Consider the following 12752-nt stretch of genomic DNA (forward strand, 5'->3'; position numbering starts at 1 on the left):
CACCAATCATGTATAAACCTGGCCCTTTCAAAGACCAACTGGCCATGTTACTTGCCTAGTTTCACCTTGAAGGGCTTGCTTAGAATCAACAGAAGCAGAGTGGTCTCACCACAAGCTTCTAGTACAGAAAGGCAAAAAAGAGCTCAGATGAAAGTCTCGCCTCAGGAAGACATTGGGGAAGGAGACATGCTCAAGGAAATTGTAAAACTTTAAAATCACATGGCAGAGAAATGCTCCCAAAGATTGACCTGCTTCTTAAAGGAGAGTTGCAGAAAGTCAGCTTTCCACCAAAAGACAAATTTTGTCTTAGAATTCAGACTACTATAGAAAGGGAAGGCTAGGGACTCTGAAACCACATAGTAAAGAAGATCAGGGACACTTGTGATTGGCTTTCAGCAGGGTGATATGCAATAAAGGGCAAGTTCACCTGTGATTATAAGTGAATTCAATTTAATAACTCCGTTTGGAAACACTCAATACATAAAAGCTATAAAAGCCTGGGCAGGGGTGGCATCGTCATCTTGATACCACAATTGATCTGGGAAAACCATAAAGCCAACACAGATTCCGTTCATTGAGCAAGATTCAGCAAATCCCAGGCTGACACATCAAGCGCCTTACATCCATGGGTCACAGCCACTGGCAGGCTGCTTGACCTGGCTCCAAGTGAATATGTAGCCAGGCTCCATACCATGCTGTAAACTTCAGCACATTTTCAAGCAAGCAAGTTAAATTGCAGCCAGGCCACTTCCAGCCTAAAGGAGGTTGCTAATCTAAAGAAGTTCTCCTATGAACTGAAGCCTTTTAACTGGGCAAATGGTTCCAAAAGTGTCATTCCCTGACTAGCACACCAGCATTACTTAGAAAGTTGTTAGAAGTACAAATTGTGGGACCCCATCCAAGATCTGTTGAGTTGGAAACTGTGGTTGGGGCCCAGCAATCTATTTTAGTAAGCCCTCCAGGCGATTCAGATGCAGGCTTAAGTTTGAGAGCCACTGTTGTAGGCGGTTGTGGTTGGCCCCATTCTTAGAGTAGAATTCTGGGTCTTTAAAATGTATTTATTTATTTCATTTTAGTGATGGGGGTCTTGCCATGTTGCCCAGGTTGGTCTCAAACTCCTGAGCTCAAGCATCCTCCACCTCAGTCTCCCAAATTTCTGGGATTACAAGTGTGAGCCACACACCTGGCTGAAGAATTCTAGGTCTTTAAATGGCCAGGCCAGTCAGAGCAAGCTTAGCACTCCTTACAGTGAGCAAGGTTCTCCTCATTCCCTGAACAACCTTCACTGGATAACTATATTTGAAAGTTGAGCCATAGCCATAGGAAATATTTCTCCAGTAACACAGTTTGTATTTAATAATCATTCAGCAACAGAATACAGCAACAAAAGGTCATGGCACCCTAGTTTCTCAGGATTAGAAGACTGCAAAGATCATGCCACGCACTGCTTCTCAAACTTTAATGTGCATAGAAATATTTGGGAATTTGTTTAAAAGGCAGGTTCTGGCCAGGCATAGTGGCTTATACCTGCAGTCCCAGCACTTTGAGAGGCCATATTGGAAGAATTGCTTGAGCCCAAGAGTTTGAGACCCAGCTTAGGCAGCATGTCTCTAAAAACTTAAAAATTAGCTGGGCATGGTGATGCATGCACCTGTAGTCCCTGCTACTCAGGAGGCTGAGGCAGGAGGATCCCTTGAGCCCAGGAGGTCGAGGCTGCAGTGAGCCATGATTGCACCTCTATGCTCCAGTCTGGGTGAAAGAGTGAAACCCTGCCTCCAAATATATATATATATAAAATGCAAGTTCTGATTCAGGAGGTCTAGGGTGAGGCTTTAGAGTCTTTGTTCCTTAAAAGCTTCCAGGATGCACTGCGTGTTATCTGCACTCAGCAGCTTACTCCTGCTAGGGTGTTCAAAGATTAGTGCCATAGAAATCCAGTATCTGGCTTCATTGGTTTTCTTGGCTTTGTGCTTGTTAAACCTGGTATTTCTATTGATAAAGCACTTGTATAGGTTCTCATATTCTTCAGTTTGATACATTCTAAAAGAGTAAGCAATGCTTTTCTTTTCTAGGGTGTCAAATTGAGAATGAAGCAGATCCCCCTACTCTAAAAATGACCCTAAAGTAATTGGTTGAAGAAATTAGATCCCAAAGATTCTTGGTGAATTTTGACATCTTCATCAGTATATTCATATTAAAAAAAGATGAAAGAAACCAAAATGAAAGAATTATGGGCTGATAGGACAACTAGATTAAGCATCAGTTCTATTAAAAGGGCTAACTTGAAGATACTAATAAATCTTTTTTTTTTTCTTTTTTTTTTTTTTTTTTGAGACGGAGTCTTGCTCTGTCGCCCAGGCTGGAGGCAAATTTTGACTACAGCTCTTTAGAGGATCCAAGTGACCTTGATGGACAGTAGAAGGGATCACAACATAAAATTCCTTGAATAAAAATGTATTGACTTAAAAACAAAACAAAACAAAAAAAGGCTTCCAAGTGATACCAATGCTGTTTGTCTATGGACCACACATTGAGTTGTAGGCCTCTAGTCCAAATCTGATGCTCGAATCCCCTACCTGGAACTTCCCCAACCTGGCTTTGCCTCAGAATTGCCCCAGGAGCTTTGAAATGCAGACCCGTGAGTTCCACTCCAAATTTCTTAAGTCAGATTCTCTTGTAGGCTACATATGTAGATTTTTTAAAAAGCTCCCCAGGTGATGCTGATACAATCAGATTTTCAGCTGTCTGATTTGGCATTTGTGAGTCACTGGCCTACACTACATTCCTTCCAAGTTACTGGTCTTGCAGCTTCTGCTTAAGCCTTTCCAGGGAAAGAGTCACCTCCTTGGGGGTGCTGAATGAATTTACAGAGAAGCACTAATCATAGTTCTTATATTTAGGTCTTTGATCCATTTTGAGTTAATTTTTGTATAAGGTATGGGTCCAATTTCTTTCTTTTGCATGTGGATATTCCATTTTCCGAGCACTATTTGTTGAAAAAACTGTCTTTCTCCATTGAATGGTCTTGGCACCTGATATGATTTGGCTGTGTCCCCACTCAAATCTCACTCTGAATTGTAATAATCCCCATGTGTCAAGGGCAGGGCCCAGTGGAGATAATTGAATCATGGAGGTGTTTCCCCTATACTGTTCTCGTGGTAGTGAACAAGTCTCACAAGATCTGATGGTTTTATACAGGGGAGTTCCCCTGCATAAGCTCTCTTGCCTGCTGCCGTGTAAGATGTGACTTTGCTCCTCATTTGCCTTCTGCCATGATTATAAGGCCTCCCCAGCCATGTGGAACTGTGAGTCCATTAAACTTCTTTCATTCATAAATTACTCAGTCTTGGGTATGTCTTTATTAGCAGCATGAGAACAGACTAATATAGCACCATACTGCTGAAAATAATTTAACCATATATGTGAAGGTTTATTTCTGGACCTCTATTCGTTGGTCTATATGTCTGTTTTTATTCCAGTATCATAGCTTTGTAGTAAGATTTCAAATTGGAAACGGTCAGTTTCCAATTTTTTTCTCTTCTTTTTTTCTTTTTCTCTCTCTCTTTTTTTTTTTTTTTTTTTTAAGATGAGACAGGGTTTCACTCTGTCACCCAGGCTGGAGTACAGTGGCATGATCACAGCTCACCACAGCCTCGACCTCCTGGGCTCACGTGATCCTCCCACCTCAGCCTCTTCAGTAGCTGGGATTATAGGTGCATGCCACCAAGCCCAGCTAATTTTTGTATTTTTTTGTAGAAACAGGGTTTTCCCATGTTGGCCAGGCTGGTCTCAAACTCCTGGGGTCAAGCAGTCTGCCAGCCTTGGCCTCCCAAAGCACTGGGATTACAAGCATGAGCTACTGTGCCTGGCCAATTTTATTTTCTTAAGACTATTTTTGGCTATTTGAGGTCCCTTGACATTCCATATGAATTTTAGATGTATTTTTGTATTTCTGCAAAGAAATTGGGATTTTGATAGGGATTGAATGAAATCTGTAGATTGTTTCATGTAGTGTGGACATTTTGACAATATGGGTCTTCCAGTTCATGAACACATGATGCCTTCTTATATTTGTCTTTATTTCATCAATGGTTTATAGTTTTCACTGTGTATCTTTCACCTCCTTCGTTAAGTTTATTTCAAAGTATTTTATTATTTTGATGCTATTGCAAAAGGAATTTTCTTAATTTTCTTTTCAGATTATTCCTTGTTCGCATATAGAAACACAACTGATTTTTTCCTGTTTTTATTTTGCATCCTGAAATTGTGCTGAGTTCATTTATTTTAAGAAATGTTCTGGGATCTTTAAGGTTTTCTACACATAAGATCATACCATCTGTGAACAGAGATAATTTTACTTCTTTTTTTCCCCCAATTTGAAGGTCTTTTATTTCTTTTTTTTTTGTCTAATTGTTTCAACTAGAACTTGCAATATTATGTAGAATAGAAGTGGCAAATGCAAACATCCCTGTATTTTCCCTGATCTTACAGGGAAAACTTTCAGTCTTTTACCACTGAGTATGACATTAGTTATGGGCTTTTCATATATAGCCTTTATTATGTTGAGGAAGTTTTCTCTTTTTTTGAGATAGGGTCTCACTCTGTCTTCCAGGCTGGAGTGCAGTGGTACAATCACAGCTCACTGCAGCATCAACCTCCCAGGCTTGAGTGCTCCTTCCACCTCAGCCTCCCAAATAGGTGGGACTACAGACGTGTGCCACCATGCCAAACCTGCCTAATTTTTAAAATTTTTTGTAGACACAGGGTCTCACTATGTTGCCCAGGCTGGTCTTGAAATCCTGGACTCAAGCAATCCTCCTGTGTTGACCTCCCAAAGTGCTAGGTTTACAGATTTAAGCCACCACCACTGGCTGACATATTCTTCTATTTCTAGTCTGTTGATTGCTTTCATTATGAAACAGAGTTGAATTTTGTCAAATGCTTTTTCTATATCCATTGAAATAATATGGGTTTTTTCCCACTGTGTTAACGTAGTACAATATATTGATTGATTTTCATATGCTGAACCATCCTTGTACTCCAGAAATAAATCCCACTTGGTCATGGTATACGATCTTTTTAATATGCTGCTCAATTTAGTTTGCTAGTATTTTCTTGAGGATTTTTGCATCAATATTTATAAGAGATATAAGGTTGTTTTCTTTTTTTTCTTGTAGTGTCTTTGTCTAGCTTTGATGTCAGGGTAATGCTGGCCTCATAGAATGAGTTGGAAGTGTTACTCCTCTTGAATTTCTTGGAAAAGTTTAAGAAGGACTGGCATTAGTTCTGTTTGTAATTCGTAGAATTCACCAGTGAAACCAACTCATCCAGGGATGTTTTTAGTGGGAGGCTTTTGACTACTGAATCAATCTCCTAACTAGCTGTGAGTTTATTTAGATTTTCTGTTTCTTCATCATTCAGTCTTGGCAAGTTGTGTCTTTCTACAAATTTGTTCATTTCATCCAGGTTATCTGATTTGTTGGCATACAGCTGTTCACAGTACTCTCTTATAATCCTTTTTATCTTTCTAAAATCATTACTAATGTCCCCAGTTTCATTTCTGGTTTTAGTAATTTTAAAATATTTTTCTGCCCTCTGAGAACAAATAGTTTCTTTTTTATTATTATTACACTTTAAGTTCTAGGTACGTGTACACAACGTGCAGATTACATATGTATACATGTGCCGCGTTGGTTTGCTACACCCATTAACTTGTCATTTACATTAGGTCTTTCTCCAAATGCTATCCCTACTCAAAACCCCCCACCCCACAACAGGCCCCAGTGTGTGATGTTGTGAACACATAATTTCTTGTTGAGACAGAGTGTGCTCTGTCACCCAGGCTGGAGTGCAGTGGTGTGATCATAGCTCACTGCAGCCTCGACTTCCCAGGCTCAAATGATCCTTCCACCTTACCATCCCAAGTAATTGGGACTTTAGGTGCACAACACCATGCCCTGCTATTTAAAAAAATTTTTTGTAGAGACAGAGTCTCACTATGTTGCCCAGACTGGTCTCAAACTCCTGGGCTCAAGTGATCTTACTGCCTCAGCCTCCCAAAGTGCTAGGATTACAGACACGAGACACTGCACACAGCCCCAACAAATGATTTTTTCCAAATTTTTTTCTTAATCTAGCTAAAGGTTTGTCAATTTTGTTGATCTTTTTGAAGCATCAAATTGTGGTTTGTCATTCTTCTCTATTGTTTTTCTATTCTCTATTTTTATTTATTGCTGCTTTAATCTTTATTGATTCTTTTCTTATGCTAGTGTTAGGGTTCTTTTTTTTTTCTGTTTCCTTAAGGTATAAAGTTGGGTTGTTGATTTGAGACCATTCTTCCTTTTCAATGTAAGCATTTAGTTATTAATTTCTCTTTTAGCATTGCTTTTGCTGCATTCCAGAATTTTTAGCATGTTGTATTTCATTTTCATTTGTCTCAAGATATGCTCTCTCATGTGATTTCTTATTTGACACATTGATTATTTAAGAGTGTGTTTTTTAATATCCACGTATTTGTGAATTTTCCAGTTTTCCTTCTGCTGATTTCTATTTTCATTCCATTGTGATCAGAAAAGACACTCTGTCTGATCTCAGTCTTTTAAACTTTATTAAGACTTGTTTTGTGGCCTAACATATGGTCTATCCTGGAAAATATTCTTAGTATATTTGAGAAAAATGTATATTCTGCTGTTGTTGGGTGGAGTGTTCTATATATGTCTGTTACATCCAGTTGGTTTGTAGTGTTTTTCAAGTCCTCTCATTACTTGTTGATCTTCTGTTTGGTTGTTCTATCCATTATTTAAAGTGGGATATTGGGGTATTGAAATATCCAACTTTCATTGTAGAGCTGTCTATTTCTCCTTCAATTCTGTCATGTTTGCTTCATATATTTTTGAGCTCTGATGTTTGGTACATACATGTTTATAATTGTTATTTCTTCTTCATGAATTAACCTTCTAAACAACATATAATGTCCTTTTTTATCTCTTATAATAGTTTTTGACTTAAATTCTATTTTGTCTGATGCTAATATAGCCACTTCTGCTCTCTTCTGGTTACTATTTGCATAGAGTATCTTCTTTCAGCCTTTCATTTTCAATCTATTTGTGTCCTTACATCTAAAATGAGTCTCTTGTTGACAGCATACAGTTAGATCATGTTTTTAAAAAATCTGTTCTGCCAATCTATGCCTTTTAATGGGGGAGTTTAATCCATTTACATTTAAAGTAATTACTGGTAGAGTAGGACTTAATTGTGCCATTTTGTTGTTTTCTATATGTCTCAGAGCATTTTTTTGTCCCTCACTCCCTTCATTACTGCCTTTTTCATGTGTTTATATAATTTTTTGTAATGACATATCTTGATTCCCTTCCCAATTCCTTTGTGTATATTCTGTAATATTTTATCTGTGGTTACCACAGGACTACATGTAATACTGTAATGTTATAAAAATTTACATTGAATTGATACGCACTTAACCTAACTTGCATACAAAAACTCTATTCCTATACAGCTCTATCCCCCCATACTGTTTATGTTACTGAAATCACAAATGATATCTTTATAGATTGTGTACCCATTAGCATAAATTTATAATTTTTTGCAAGTGTCTTTTACATTCCATAGAAAATATAAAGTGGATTTACTAGCCAAAATTACAACAAAAACTGACTTTTCATATTTGCCCATGTATTTGCCTTTATTGGAGATCTTCATATCTTCATGTGGCTATGAGTTACTGTCTGACATCCTTTCATTTCAATCTGAAGGACTCCCTTTAGCATTTCTTATAGTGAGGTCTAGTGGTAATGAACTTTTTAAGCTTTTGTTTATCTGAGAATATCCCCTAAGTTTTCCTTCTGACAGTCAGTCCCTTCTTCTGCCAGTCTGCTGGAGTTTGCTGGAGGTCCACTAGAAGGAAAACTAACAAACAGAAAGGAATAGCACATCCACTCAAAGACTCTATCCAAAGGTCACCAACATCAAAGACCAAAGGTAGATAAATCCACAAAGATTGGGAGAAACCAGCAAAAAAGGCTGAAAATTCCAAAAACAAGAATGCCTCTTCTCCTCCAAAGGATCACAACTCTTCGCCAGCAAGGGAACAAAACTGGACAGAGAATGAGTTTGACAAATTGACAGAAGTAGGCTTCAGAAGGTGGGTAATAACAAACTCCTCCAAGCTGAAGGAGCATGTTCTAACCCAAAGCAAGGAAGCTAAAAACCTAGAAAAAAGACTAGAGGAATTGCTAACTAGAATAAGCAGTTTGGAGAAGAACATAAATGACCTGATGGAGCTAAAAAACACAAGGTGAAAACTCTGTGAAGCATACACAAGTTTCAATAGCCGAATCAATCAAGCAGAAGAAAGGATATCAGTGATTGAAGATCAACTTGATGAAATAAATGAAGAAGACAAGATTAGAGAAAAAAAGAATAAAAAGGAATGAACAAAGGATCTGAGAAATGTGAGACTATGTAAAAAGACCAAATCTACATTTGATTGGTATACATGAAAGAAACAAGGAGAATAGAACCAAGTTGGAAAACACTCTTCAGGATATTATCCAGGAGAACTTCTCCAACCTAGCAAGGCAGGCCAACATTCAAATTCAGGAAATACAGAGAACACCACAAAGATACTCCTCGAGAAGAGCAAACCCAAGACACAGATTCACCAAGGTTGAAATGAAGGAAAAAATGTTAAGGGCAGCCAAAGAGAAAGGTCGAGCTACCCACAAAGGGAAGCCCATCAGACTAACAGTGGATCTCTTTGCAGAAAACCTACAAGCCAGAAGAGAGTGAGGACTAATATTCAACATTCTTAAAGAAAAGAATTTTCAACCCAGAATTTCATATCCAGCCAAACTAAGCTTCATAAGCAAAGGAGAAATAAAACCCTTTAGAGACAAGCACATGCTGAGAGATTTGGTCACCACCAGGCCTGCTTACAAGAGTTCCTAAAGGAAGCACTAAACATGGAAAGGAAAAACCAGTACCAGACACTGCAAAAACATACCAAATTGTAAAGAACATTGACACTATGAAGAACTGCATCAACTAACTGGCAAAACAACCAACTAGCATCATAATGACAGGATCAAATTCACATATAACAACATTAACCTTAAATGTAAATGGGCTAAATGCCCCAATTAAAAGACACAGCCTGGCAAACTGGATTAAAGAGTCAAGACCCATCAGTGTGCTGTATTCAGGAGACTCATCTCATGTGCAAAGACACACATAGGTTCAAAATAAAGGGATGGAGGAGTATTTACCAAGCAAATGGAAAGCAAAACAAAACAAACATGAGTTGCAATCCTAATCTCTGATAAAAGAGACTTTAAACCAAAAAATATCAAATAAGACAAAGAACAGAATTACATAATGTTAAAGGGATCAACAGAGCAAGAAGAGCTAACTATCCTAAATGTATATGCACCCAATACAGGAGCACCCAGATTCATAAAGCAGGTTCTTAGAGACCTACAAAGAAACTTAGACTCCCACACAATAACAGTGGGAGACTAACACCCAATGTCAATATTAGACAGATCAACGAGACAGAAAGTTAACACGGATATTCAGGACTTGAACTCAGCTCAGGACCAAATAGACCTAATAGACATCCACAGAACTCTCCACCCCAAATCAACAGAATATACATTCTTCTCAGCACCTCATTGCACTTATTCTAAAATTGACCACATAATTGGAAGTAAAACACTCCTCAGCAATTGCAAAATAACAAAAATTATAACAAACAGTCTCTCAGATCACAGTGTAATCAAATTAGAACTCAGGATTAAGAAACTCATCCAAAACAGCACAGCTACATGGAAACTGAACAAGCTGCTCATGAATGACTACTGGATAAATAACAAAATTAAGGCAGAAATAAAGATGTTCTTTGAAATCAATGAGAATGAAGACACAATGTACCAGAATCTCTGCGACACATTTAAAGCAGTGTTTACAGGGAAATTTACAGCACTAAATGCCCACAAGAGAAAGCAGGAAAGATCTAACATGGACACCCTAACGTCACAATTAAAAGAACTAGAGAAGCAAGAGAAAATAAATTCAAAATCTAGCAGAAGACAGGAAATAACTAAGATCAGACCAGAACTGAAGGAGACAGGGACACAAAAAAACCCTTCAAAAAAAATCAATGAATCCAGGAGCTAGTATTCTGAAAAGATCAACAAAATACATAGACTGCGAGTCAGACTAATAAAGAAGAAAACAGAGAAGAATCAAATAGATGCAATAAAAATGATATAGGGGATATCACCACTGATCACACAGAAATACAAACTACCATCAGAGAATACTATAAACACTTCTATGCAAATAAACTAGAAAATCTAGAAGAAATGGATAAATTCCTGGACACATACACCCTCCCAAGTCTAACCAGGAAGAAGTCGAATCTCTGAATAAACCGATAACAAGTTCTGAAATTGAGGCAGTAATTAATAGCCTACCAACCAAACAAAGTTCAGGACCAGATGGATTCACAGTTGAATTCTACCAGGTGTACAAAGAAGAGTTGGTACCATTCCTTCTGAAACTATTCCAAACACTAGAAAAAGGGGGACTCATCCCTAACTCACTTTATGAGGCCAGCATCATTCTGATTCCAAAACCTGGCAGAGAGACAACAAAAAAAGAAAATTTCAGGCCAATATCCTGATGAACATCGACGCAAAAATCCTCAATAAAATGCCGGAAAACCGAATTCAGCAGCACATCAAAAAGCTTATCCACCACGATCAAGTCAGCTTCATCCTGGGATGCAAGACTTGTGCAACATATGCAAATCAATAAACTAATCCATCACATAAACAGAACCAATGAGAAAACCACATGATTATCTCAATAGATGCAGAAAAGGCCTTAGACAAAATTCAACAGCACTTCATGATAAAAACTCCCAATAAAGTAGGTATCAATGGAACATATCCCAAAATAATAAGAGCTATTTATGACAAACCCACAGCCACCTACTGTGGTGGATATCAAAGTAGTTCAAGTATGGTCATACCTTTCTTACAATGCAGATCAATTGATCATTAAAAATGCCCCCAAAGTATTTCATCTGTAGTCGTCCCTTGAGTGAGCCCTTTAAAATTGTTTCATCAGACATAGGATCCCAGGATTTTAGGGCTGGAAGGGACGCTAGAGATTTCAACAAAGATATTATTGAAATAAAGTTAAGTATCTATTATTTGCCCTCCTTCCAAAAATACTGTCTCAAGAGAACCCTGAACATTACACTTACACCAAAGCATGCTTCCTTGTTTGAACATTTGAAAAATATTCTAAATATGTGGTGTTCTTGGATTTGCGCCCAGGATCTTGTCTTTTAGGATAGAAGTTTAGGATAAGTGACACTTCCAATTATAATTTGTCACTGAAGTGGGCCTCTCTAACTCACTTCAATAATAGAGTAGTCACTTCCGGTAGGCAGCCTGGGGATTTCACAAAAGGCTGGAAATGTGCATAGCTGATAATTAAAGTCCTCGTCCGTCTGACCTAAATCTTTCTTTGGCTTTTGTGAGATTTTTTTCCCTATACAGGTAAAATCCTATTTTAACAAGCTTCACAAGACACAAAAATTGCTAGTTTTATCCTAATCTCCATAAGAGGGAAACCTACTGTTACAGGGTATAGAGAAGAGCAAACCATTGTGGTTTTAATTTTTTTGACATGAAGCAAATGTTTATTATTGTACTTTATTTGCTAACAGTACATTTCGCTGGGGATGCTGGGGGTGGGGAGGGTATGTATGTAAGGAAATGGTTTTCCTAGCTGGAGCAAAAATGTTTGAAAAAAAATACAGACTAGTCTTTCTTCTAAGTGACTGTACAGAATCCCTTGAAATTTTCAAATATCACTGTAGTATGTGATTTTCCTCATAAAAGCTGTGTTTTGTGTAAAAGAATCATCACCTTCTTAGACTCCCTTCATTTCTGCTCGCTTTCATTGCCAGCACTAGCAGTTGGCTTTCTTTTCAGTTGGCATTTTTTACACTGGGGTGGGAGGCAAAATTATTTTGTCTTCATAGGAGTTCCGGCTTTAAGCTGTAGACGCTGAGTGATTGGCTAGGCTCAACGAGTGTAAGTCAATGGGTGTCTCACTCTGTACATCAGCCTGGTAGGGAATGAAGTTCAAATTCGCGCCTCAGCAAAACTGCAAATCACTACATGATGTGGACATCCTGGATTTCTCCTAAAGGGAGAGATCTTAAATGTTGTCTGTGAATGCCAAAGACACATTATATTTGAAAATACGTAAATGTTTTCAAAAAGCTGAATTGACATTTTATGAGAATTTAGAAGGAAAAACTGTTTTAGTGAAGGCACTTGCTTTAGAAATTAGAGACATCTTAGCTAAAGCTGTATGTATCAGAGCATCCCTAAAGTCAACAGATCTTGGCTTTGGTCAAGAGGTGGTAAGGATAGGGGAGTGTGACCAACATTGAAAGCCACATTGTTAAAAATTACAGACAGATTTAGTGGGTGTTGGATAGGTCCTATCTTTTACAAAGTTCCCAAGCTACCTATTTCCAAGTTCAATTTTAGCTCTGAGCTCACTATCTCTCTAAAACTCTATATCTGTCATCAATCTTAGTGGAGTTTTTTGGTTTTACTTATTTATGGTTTTTTTTTTTTGGCAGGATCTCACTCAGTCGCCCAGGCTAGAGTGCAGTGGCACGATCTTGGCTCACTGCAGCCTTGACCTCC

At 38.1% G+C, this 12752-nt stretch overlaps 1 non-coding gene across 1 annotated transcript; it reads left to right on the plus strand.

The window, feature by feature from the left end:
* The first annotated feature begins 1864 nt into the window (after positions 1-1864).
* Positions 1865-2003, plus strand: LOC117078654. Its single transcript, XR_004435092.1, has one exon. It is a non-coding gene; the product is annotated as a small nucleolar RNA SNORA8 (small nucleolar RNA).
* The last annotated feature ends 10749 nt before the right edge of the window (positions 2004-12752 follow it).

Source organism: Trachypithecus francoisi, unplaced genomic scaffold, assembly GCF_009764315.1.
Source record: "Trachypithecus francoisi isolate TF-2019V2 unplaced genomic scaffold, Tfra_2.0 Lachesis_group6, whole genome shotgun sequence".
NCBI classification, from domain to species: domain Eukaryota; kingdom Metazoa; phylum Chordata; class Mammalia; order Primates; family Cercopithecidae; genus Trachypithecus; species Trachypithecus francoisi.